Source organism: Rhinolophus hipposideros (genome assembly GCF_964194185.1).
Source record: "Rhinolophus hipposideros genome assembly, chromosome: 16".
In the NCBI taxonomy this organism is placed as follows: Eukaryota; Metazoa; Chordata; class Mammalia; order Chiroptera; family Rhinolophidae; genus Rhinolophus; species Rhinolophus hipposideros.
The window spans coordinates 37,155,801-37,167,605 of NC_138062.1; positions in this window are offsets into that span (position 1 = coordinate 37,155,801).

Below are 11,805 nucleotides of genomic sequence, written 5' to 3' on the forward strand. Positions count from 1 at the left end.
GCATCTGCATTTTGGGCAAATTATGATTATTGTGGAAAATAGCTACTTGATTTCTAGTCTCTTAATGCTAAATATTCTACCACAGAGAGGTGTGCATAAGGGAGTGTGTGTGTGTGTGTGTGTGTTAGAAGGAAACTCTCGGAGGAGAAAGAAAATTGCCTTTCAGATAAATCATACAGCATGTCTGTTCCTTTCCTCTGTCCATGAATGTAGTTGGGATAAGTTGAACAAAAAGAAAGCCAGGTGAGTAAGGAAGCATATAGCAAAAGGCTGTGTTACAGGAGAAAACCTTGTTCTAAATATTCTGAATTGGTGAAATTTATAAATGGTTTATAATTTTGAACTGCCAACCATTTTTAAACACCAATTAGCAGGGCCAATTCCTTCTTGAACTGTACACTTGTCTTGCTCTTACAACAGTGGGATCATCTCAAAGCATATGTGATTAAGATACTAGAAATCACTCTCTCTACAACTACCCAAATGTGCAGGAACTTCACAAAATATAATTTAATTAGTTAAATAATGGAATGGAAACATCACTGATCTTTACTGGCATTAGTGCTGGTCTAAATACTTTCAAATATTTTCAGTAATATAAAAATTATCTTTTTCTGTCACTGCTAGTTTTAAACAAATGCCATTCTAAACTACAAATGTCTGTAATGGGTATGTTTCATCTTACATCAGGGACTACACTTCTAAATGTTATTTGCAGAGATTTTTATTTGCCGTTAGCTACACATTGCACTTCAGCTCTAGGATTTCCTTACAGACCGGGGTCATGCTTTGAATGGAGCACTTGTTTGGACAATGTCCTGTTTCTGAACCCCACTAACAACACTGACAGCACATCTACTATCTGATGGAATAGTAATTCCACACATCAGCGATTGAAACATGATCACCCATAAAATGCTATTGGACATAGGGCTTGAGCATTTTGAGAATTTTGCTTGAGCTGATGCCTTTGTAACATAAATACTATTATAAACCAGATGAATGTGACTACAACCTTTCAAATCAAATGAGAAATACCTTGGTGCTGTTGTAGACAGGAAAGGTGATGCTTTGAAATAGCTCCTTATGATTGAAAATACAAACGTGTTTTCTAAGGACAGCTTTCTTTAAAGAATCTTTCAGATTTAAAGCAATGGGTAATAGGAGTTATTGCTAATTGTTTCACAGATTCTGTACTTTTGAAAACCGTTTGCTTCAGTAGTGAGCTGGAGACTCTTAACTAACACATTCATCCAAATCTAAGCTATAATTAGCATTCTGAAAAGCAAGGTAACAGCAAGGATCTTTATTACACAATATGCTGTTTAAATCTGATATATTTTCCTGTAATTATTCCCACTGAGGTATGTTAGTATTTCAGTTTTCCCATTTTATTAGATCTTTATTACATAAAATGTACTGTAAAATAGCAATATTGATACAAAATGTAACATTTTGAAATTGTTTTCATTTTACTCTCCTACGTATTTACTCACTTTCTTCATTAATTTATTCATGGTTTTAGATGCTGAGAATACAGTGATAAAAGAGACAGACTAGCTCCTTGCCTTTGTGAAATGCATGTTCTGGTTTGAGAGTAGAGAAAATAACCATATTAAATACATAATTAAAACTATCAGATGGTCATGAATTATATGCAGGACAGTAAAATTAGGTGATGCATTAAAAAGTGACTTAGTGGCAACTTTAGATTCAGAGGTAATGGAATGTTTGTCTTCCCGTTTTAGGAGACAGCATGTAAGTTGAAATCTGAATAGTAAGAGGGACTATATGTGCTAAGATAAGGAGACAAAAGATTCCAGGAAGAGGAAATACCTGGAAGAAATGCCTTAAGGCAGGAGCAAACAAAGTGCATAGAAAAAACAGCAAGAAAAATGAGGTGACTGATACAACTAGTGCTCAGGAGAGAAGTACCAGATGAGAATGACACGATTAACATGGCACAGATCATACGGCTCATTGTAATCTTAAGGAAGATAGTTGTATTTGAGCCTAAGTGTGATAGAAAACCATTGGAGACTTTGAAAAAGTGATGTTAGAGCTTCTCCGTTGTAAATATGCAAATAGAGAATAAACGATAAAGGCAAGGATAGCAGTTGTGAAGCTATTGTCTCAGCAGAAGACGACTGTAATTGTTAGTAGGGTGGTAGTGTTGGAAATGAAAAGAAGAGGACAGATTGGAGATATACTTGGGATATTTAGTCAATGAGATCTACTATTGGGTGGAGTGTGGGAAGTAACAGTAACAAGCAGAAGCAAGAATAAATGAGATACTTTGGAATAAACAACTTTATGAGCTGTGGTAGTTTTGTGGCAAATGACGTAATGCAGACATGAACCTACTAAACCTCACTATGGCATCTTAATGCTTCTAGACTCAACACTTGGACGAACATTCAAAACTTAGACTCAATACTCAACACTTAGATTCAAGACTCAAAACTTTGGTTTGGTATGTATTGATGAGATCTTATTTTATCTTGAACATACCTTTGAGTAGAATTAGAGCATTCTGTAGTTAGTTAATCCAGAGAGTACCGTAATGAGGCACATGCAGGTCAATTGCAATTATAAGACTGAAAAACTGATAAAATATGTTTTATAATGATTTCAAGTTTACTTGTTCAGAGAAGCAGCTTCCATGCCTATTTTTCTAACTCCCCTCAAAGAATACGTACATCTTTATAACATTTAAATTTACCACAGTGTACCTTTCAAATGTTGAAAAAAAGTGACATCTGGCTTATTATTTGAACAAAATTTATAGCTAAACGTCTAAAAGGAAAAATAAATTTACAACCACATAATAAATCAAATACAGTATAATATTTCAAAGCAAAATGCAAAGATGATCCATTTTAAAATAGCACAAAATATTATTAAAATTGTGATGTTTGTGTTTCCTTCACCAGTATATACATTTTCTATGTTGGCATATGATGGAAATAACCTAAATTATAATAATAAAACAGTAAAATATGTTATATATATATATATATATATATATATATATATTTCTGTATTAGCTGAAAATTTTGTTTGACCTTTCACAAATAGAATCTCATTTAATAAAATAAATGAGTTGAACTCATACAAAGTGTAGAGGTAAAATCACATAAGGAAAACTTAGACTCAAAAGATACATGACTCAATTTAGGTGTTGACATCAAGTCTAAAAAGGACATTCTTTAACTGTTGTTTACAAATTTATGCAACTGTGAAGATGTGTTTTTAATCTCAACATGTCCATTTCATTGCTGCCTAAGAATCATACTACATTTTCAGGACCAATTCTAATATCAGTTTTCCTGGCCTGGGTTCTCTCCAGGAGCAGACCATGAGAAAGGATTTGAATTTAAGACACTAATTTAAGAGATGAAATAGAGAAGTTAAAGTCACAAAAGGGTGTTATCAATTTAGTTACCACCATTAGCCACCAGAGCTCAATCATCCTGGAAAATCTACAAGATTATGTCAAACCTGCCTCAGAATTGTTCTGAACAAGGGATGAGAAAATTAGGATATGTGTATATTTTTTCTTCTACTTGACATTACTTGACAGTTGCTTCTGGGGGCCTTGAATCTGTAGCAGTTTTTACCTGCCCCTCATGTAGACCAACAGAAAGCCCTCAGATGGAGTCATGAGTGCCTTGGGATAAGCCGTCATCGTTAATAAGAAGAGATTCAGTCTTCTTCCTGATTTTATAGGAATCAAAGTTTACTACAAAGTTATTAGAAAATTATGCCAGAGAATTTTTAGGTCTGCGATAGATAATAGACATAAGCTGGCAGTGCACTTTGGCTCCCAGCTTTAAGTCCTTATGGAAAGACCTTACCTATAATAAGTCTGGATTTCTTAGCATATGTGATCAGAAACAACAGCACTGTGCATAAATTGAATGACATAATAAAAGTTTACTGAGACATTAAGTAAGAAGCAAATATAGTTATCACCTTTGTCTTAGTCCATTGGACTGCTATAACAAAATACTCTGGACTGGGTGGCTTATAAACAACAGGGATTTATTTCTCACAGTTCTGGGGGCTGGGAATTCAAGATCTGGGTGCCAGCATGGTCAGGTGGTGCCTTTTCACTGTATCCTCATGGTGGAAGGGGCTAGGGAACTCTGTGGAATCGTGGAATCTTGCTTTTTTTTTTTTTTTTTTTTTTAAGAAAAGTTAGCTGACATCTTTATTGCTTTGGAGCGGGGTGGGGTTAGGAGTGCCCAGGAGCTCTTGGTGGAGTAAGCTCACTTCTTCTTCGCCATCACAGGCTACTGGCATGTGCAGGATGGCACTGGTTCTGCGGATGGTGGCATGTGCAGATCTGGGCGGTACTGGTTCTTATGGATCATGTGTGGGAAGCTGTTGAGGGTGGCCCAAGCGTTCTTGTTGATGGTGTTCTGCACAGAGGAGGTGGTCAGCTTTCTCTGGCCAGAACTCTGCTTCATGAAGACTACTCTACCTTTGCCGTTGCCTGTAGGATAGCTTTTATAATAGTACACATCTTTTATGAGGGTTCCACCATCATTGCATAAGTACCTCCCAAATGCCCTACACAAGTGTCATCACTTTCAGGGGTGAGGATTCCAACACATGAATTTGAGGAGGACACAAACATTCAGACCATAGGAACCTTGAAGCATTTTGTGTCTCTAGAGTAGACTACAATGATTGCATGAATCAGTTTTCCAACAACTCAAAGTCTTTCCCTGTTTATATACTTGAAAAATTTGTCAAATAAAGAAGCGGTTTCTCATTTTTTTTCCAATACACCAAAAATCAATCCATTTAATGATTACAACTACCAGTTTTTTAGTTTCTTTACTGAAATACATTGAAAAATATTTTATATATATTGCATAACCTAAAAGTAGAAAGTAGCCCCATTTACATGAGGAATTAAAAAAAAATAAGTAAAGGCATTTACATTCCTGTTGTTGTCCAAACTATATTAGATTTATTTGTTAACAGAGTTGTAACATGCAGTTAACATTTTCAAAATAAATCCATTCCACATAGTTTCAAAAAAAAAATAGATAACAAGTTAGTTCTTCTGAAATCATGGAAATCAAATAAACTAAAAGTCAGGGTACCTGGAAAAACACAATTAAACATATAAGAATTCAGAAAGGATACAGATCAGTTATTATTTACTGATAGACTGAAGATTATCAATGAGAAATATAAAAGAAAAATACTGAAATTTATATAGACCTATGATTTATTCTGCAAAAATATGTTGAGTGACTACTATGTGCAAAGAATCTGAAAGCTTTATTTGACTATGAGGATGGTGAAAATTTATAATTTTACCACATTTGTGAGTCTGTTCTAATTTATCCAAGTATTGCAGAGGCGGTTTTCACACCCCAGGGTCCAGAAAGAAAGTGAAGGGTTCTATATAGAAAGAAAAGCACAGTCCATAATATAGAAAAGTAGGAGACTAACAAAAATGTTTGAAATCAACTTCAATTAAAAAGTGCTTTATTAAATTTAGAAACAAATAGAAATATGGCAAATGATGTATATCAGAATAGACTAAGAACACAGTAATACATACAAGGTTAATTTTAATGTAAGGTATTTATGGAAACACATTATATGGAAATTAGGAATATCAGTGCTTGTATTTGAACATGGTATGATAATGTGAAAAGTAGACTCAAGAAACAATTATAAAATATCAATGAGAAGAGAAAGCATAATAAAAAAGCTGATGGATGTCTTTTCAAATGTCCCCAGGATAAGGACTAAGTTTATTGATATCTGAAATACTACAATTATAAAATAATAGTAATAACTATTTAACATCCTGGATTTTCTCATGCACAAGAATTGATTTTAACTAAAGATGGACAGGATTAAATATGATTTGATTTTTGAAATGGAGCTATAAAAATGTAAAAGGTGGGAGAATTTTTTAAATTGATGTCTACTTTTAAGTATAGATTTCAAATTGACAAGTTTAATAAGTAACATTGAAGGCAGTTTATCTAGTGAGTCTTATTGTGATTGTCCAGAATAATATTTCCAAAATCAGTTTGATCATAAGAATCACTTGGGGTATTTGGTAAATCTGTATTTTCCACAGACACACCAGGTGAACATTATGATCAAGTAAGTTGAACCACACTATAAATGTCTCTTTTATCTAACCTGAAAACCCATTTTCTTTGGTGACTGCATATTCAAGATAAACAATCTTTTGTCAAGATGAGACAATGGGATGGAATACTTTCTCACAGGAGCAATTTCACCCTAGGAACTTCCTGCTTCAAGTTCAAGCAAAAAAAGAAAAACAAATAAACAAACATGCCTCTCATTAGGCAACCTTAGGATGCAGAATTTTTCCAAGCAGTTCTAAATCCAACCACAAGCTATCTCCAGATGCCTTTATTCCCACTATTTTTTCTACTTAGTCCTCTAAATTTTGCTGCAGAATGAAAATGAAATAAAGCATAATTTCACTGCAGTTGAAGGTTAACACCACCTAGTTTTAATAACACATTGAAAGCTCTTAAGAATATCCCCATGTAGTGTATATTAATTAAATGTTAACAAAGCCATTCGACTGTAAATGACTTGAAGTTTCTTAATTATAATTGTATCTGCAGTGTTGAGGACAATGCCTGTAACAAAGGAAACAATACATATTTGTGAGATAATAAAAATGAATGATATATATTTGTAATATTTGAAATAAATTAGTCACAGCCAATCATATGAATGCTGGACAGCAAATCCATCAGTAGGTTGCATTGTCCCAGAGTTATGGAACATTGTTTTAATGGAAGTGAAAAAAATGTGTATATGGGGGAGGGTTGAAAAGGATTTTATTATAGCAATATCTTTAGGCTTTATATAGAAAAAAATAATCTGGAGTTTGGGCAGATAGTACTCAGATCACAAGAATATGTCTGGAATAGAGAAGTGTAGACATAACATAGAAGAAAATAGGGGGAAAAAGTGTCTTTAGGGATAATAGGACATCTTTGAGAAAACACAGGGGAAAAAAAAGCTTAAAATATTTATAAAAGACAAAAGGGTATAAAGAAAAAGCAAACCTCTCAAGAATTTATTTACCAAAAATGATGCTATGTGGCAGGTGATTTTTCTCCAGCCACTGAAGATATTACTGCCATATAACTATTGTTCTTTTTTTGTGGTTGTAAAGTATTTACTTTTGAATAGGTAGTACCTGCACTTGCTCAAAATTCAGAAAGAACAAGGGAAAATAGAGTGAACCCTTGTCTCCGTCTCACCCCATTCCTTGGCTGCTTAGTTACCTATCTCAGGGCCGCTCCTCCACAGCTAGTTTTGTATATATCCCTCTAGATAATGTTCTATGCATATCACTGCTATCAGTGGGATTTAGGAAGCTTTGATCCTAAGGTGCCCACACCCATAATGCACTGTAGTATGACTAGTGCTAAGGAATCTTCTTCTGAAGGCACGCTTTTCTCACAGATTAGTCACTTACATTCTTTCACTTGAGAAATAAGCATGAATAGCATGATCGTTAGTACTAATGAATAATGATTTCATTGCTTCCTTATTTGCATCTACATATAGAGGCCTTCAGCACATCCATTAATTTGGGATTGACATGTTTGAGGGATTGAAGTGTGTTCTTTGGAAGAATTCAATCATAGTCATTTATTATTTTTAGACATTTGTAGTTAGGAGGGGAAAAAAGTATCCCCCTAGGAATAACGAATACTGTTAGTATTTAGAGAATATAATCTTGAGAATACATATAATTTTAATATGTCTTTTCCCAAATGTTTTTAGATGGGTCTTATATGCCATTCAAACAATTTTATAAACCAAAAAAGCTTAACTACAATATTTTATGACTAATACTCTTTTATTCAAAAAGTCAACTGCCATTGACCTAAATAAACAAAAAAAAATGTGTATATAATGTATACAAACATATATGTATATTTTAATAGAACAGCCCAGGGGAGGGCTAGGCATCAAGTGCAGCTCTATCAAGAGAATCATCATAATTTTCTCTAGACTCTGCCCTCTGTTTAGTGAGCATCATTTCCAGGGTGGCTATTCTCATAGACGCAGTAGTGCAGCCCCTACTACATCTGCTTAATCCATACCATTGAGAGAAGAGAGCATCTGTTCAGGCCTTCTTATAGGAGAGAGAAAAAATAGTTTGACAAAAGCCCCAGGCAAATACATCTTTGTGTGTCCGATCATGTAACCTCATTTCATCAATTAATATGATGGTGTTAGTGTGGGGCTGTGGGGAGTGCCATGTCATAATTGATATGAAGTCTTAAGGGCTTACCCCTGAGCGACTATGGAGTCCATCCCCCTGAAACACAAGGCTGAGAAGAGGTGAGGAGGGAATTCCAAAGAAACAGGTAGTAGTTGATATTAAAAGGGAAAGATGGAAATGGCTGCAGAGGGGACAAATGTCCACAACAAAACTACACAAAGAAATTGGAAGTTATTACTTTTGAGGTAAAATTTCATGGGTATATCTAACAAGCATCCTGAACAGTGGTAAACTATATCGTCTTTCCTACAAGTTTTAAAGCGAAGTATATTTTCTGTTGTGTATATAGGAAAAATGTTATTTTAATAACATTGGACAGCCTAAGAGACCCCACCAGGGAACTTTTACAAATAGATTCTTTTATTGACTTAGGAGAAATTTAGCAATGAAATTCAAGTACATGAAAGGTTATTTAAAAGGCTGGTGGCCAGCTGTTCTCAATTTGTGCAGAGGCTGCCACAAGGGACATGTGTTTTGGTTGGCGCGCAAAGGGCCATTAGATAATGTTAAGTGCCAAAAGTTCAGAAATAAGAGAAGCAAAACCAATGAATCACTGAGCTAGTAGTTAGTAAGAAAAAGACAGTTTGTAAACCAGGAACACTCCAACCTAAACATGGAATGAGGTTCTGGGGTGTATTGTTATAAAGCAGCTTATACGCTATACTTCACAGTCATTGGTTCTAATACTAGAATTTTCAGTGGTGACCTCATACCAAGTTGGGGAAACAGTTCAACTTTTGCTTATGATTTCCAGAACATAAGCAAGAAATGCCCCAGGTTAGTCTTGCAAAATAAGCTAAATTAAGCTTTATTTGTATGACTAAACTGGTTTTATCTGCTCAGGGAATATTCAAGACCAATCTTTACTTGGTTTTGATTTTAACGTAAGTTAAGACTTTCTTGTTAGTGTAGTTGTGAAATCCCAGGATACCTTGACAGGGAAGGTTCTGGAAGTTACTCTGGAGGCCTCTATGTAATAAAATGATTGGGGCGGGATGTGTTTTGTTTTACTCATATGATTCAAAGAAATTCTGCTTAAAGGGTAAACTGGATAACGTTTTAATAATATTTAATAAACATGGATTTTTTTTTTAAGATTGATATTTTAAGCTGAAAAACATCAGCCAGAAACAAACTGAAATAAGACAAATCCTTTTACAAATAGAATTAAATCTCCGATTTCTCATTTAGAATACTAAATCGGCAAAATATGAGTGATTATATTTTAAAGATTACAGCAAATGTATCTTAAAATATCACCTTAAAATCTTGTTTAAATTGCTACTTTTAAAACAAAGTCTATTCAGCATGTAAACACCTGAGGTGCAGGATTTTTAGAACATGGGAATGATTCATTCTACGAAATTAAGACCAATAGTTTTTCTAATGGCATAAAATCAACCATTTTTCAGGTCTGTGCAATTTAAATCATATTAGCATACATTAGCTAGAAACCAAACTTCAGTTCTACTAGTCAGGGAACTTGTGTCAAGTAATTATTAGGTATAACATTACTGTTATTGCTCATAGCTATGCATGTGTCCTTTTGAGAAAGTATCACGTACTTTAGAAGGAAAATGCAAAGCAAAAATACTACAAACTGGCAATCAAAAGTCCATTAGAATCTACAGTTTTTCTGTTTTTTTCCTTTTATTTTTGTAATAGTCCACATTTCGCTTTTTTGTATTCTGACTATGCATAAATGGCACTGTAACAGCCAACAGTTTAATGATGTCCCATTATGACAGTGAAGTAAATAATGCTTTTTTAGAACAGTAGAAATTATATGATGTGGAAATAAATTCTTTGAATTTACATGATATACTCATGAAAGCCAATATGAAAAAAAGAATTGCACTTAGAAATTGGGGAATGGGCTTTTGGATTTTCATAGTTATTAAGAAATGTTGCTCCTCTTAAATGAGTAAATTTGTTACCAGTATAATTCATCTCTGTGATTAATTATATCACAAACAACAAGACCAACAACAAATACTTGGTTTTAGTTTTTGAGTCTTGTAATTAGTGCAAGTTTTCGTATGTGTGTTGGGGGCAAAATTGTGTAAAAAGAAAGTGATAGATTAATATTATTTTGCTAAATGATGTCGAGCAAGACCCAGTTTTGATGAAAATGCATAAAGATTTATTTCCATGATTAATTTAGGTAACCGTTGTCAAACGTTTTAGATTATAAAACTGCAAGAGCCTACTTAGATTTCAAAAAAACTATCAGAAGCTAACAAGTCTAACCTAAAATAGCAGTTATTTCTACTCAGAGACAATGGGAACGGTTAGATGATTCAAGATTACTAAGTTATCCTAAGAATTATGAATGCACAGTTTTAAGAGGCTTTGATACAAACCGATCTGAAAAATAAAAGCAGCAATGTCTCATTCTTTCTATTCAAAAGATTTTAAAATTTGTTGTAAATAAACCCTATGTTCTTTTTTTTTGCTGCCAGTTCTTAAATTTTATATATTTAATGACTTTTTTTCACACAGTGAATATAAATGTACAAATTTATCCATAAGCACTAATATCATTTTGACACCTAATAATATGCCACTTGAATTCTGTGTATCTATTGGCCCTTATATGTCTCCTTTGGAAAGATGTCTATTTAAATCTGTCATTATTTAATCAGATTGAGGTTTTGTTTTGTTTAATATTGAGTTGTATGAGTTTTTCGTACATTTTGGATGTTAACTCCTTATCAAATATCTGATGATTTGCAAAATTTTTTCTACGATTCAGTAGGTTACCTTTTCATTTTGTTGATGGCTTCCTTTGCTGTGGGGAATGTTTTCAGTTTGCTGTAGTATCATTTGTTGATTTTTTGCTTTACTTTACTTTTGCTGTCAAATCCAAAAAACACATTTCCAGGACTGATGTCAAAGATTGTTTTTCCTGTTTTCTTCTAGGAATTTTATGGTTTCAGATCGTACATTCATGGACTTAGTCCATTTTGAGTTAATTTTTGTGAATGAAGTAAGATAGTGGTTCAGTTTCATTCTTTTGCATATGGCTGTCAAGTTTTCCCAACACTATAGAAGAGACTGTCCTTTCCCATTGTATATTCTTGGTTCCTTTAATGTAAATGAATTGACCACATATGTGTGGATTTATTTCTGTGCTGTTCATCTGTTCTATTGGACTGTGTGTCTGTTCTTATCCTGATACCATGTTGTTTTGATAGTTTGTTCTTAGTGTACAGAAATGCAATTGATTTTTGTACATTGATTTTTGTATCCTGCAACTTTTCTAAATTTTTCTCAGATATAACATTTTTTTGTGTGGAATATTTAGGATTTTCTATATGTAATATGTCTCCTGCAAAGAGAGATAGTTTTACTTTTTTCCTATTTGATTGCCTTTTATTTATTTATTTATTTATTTATTTATTTATTTATTTATTTATTTATTTATTTATTTTATACCTAATTGCTCTGGTGAGGACTTTCAATACTACGTTGAATTAAAGTGG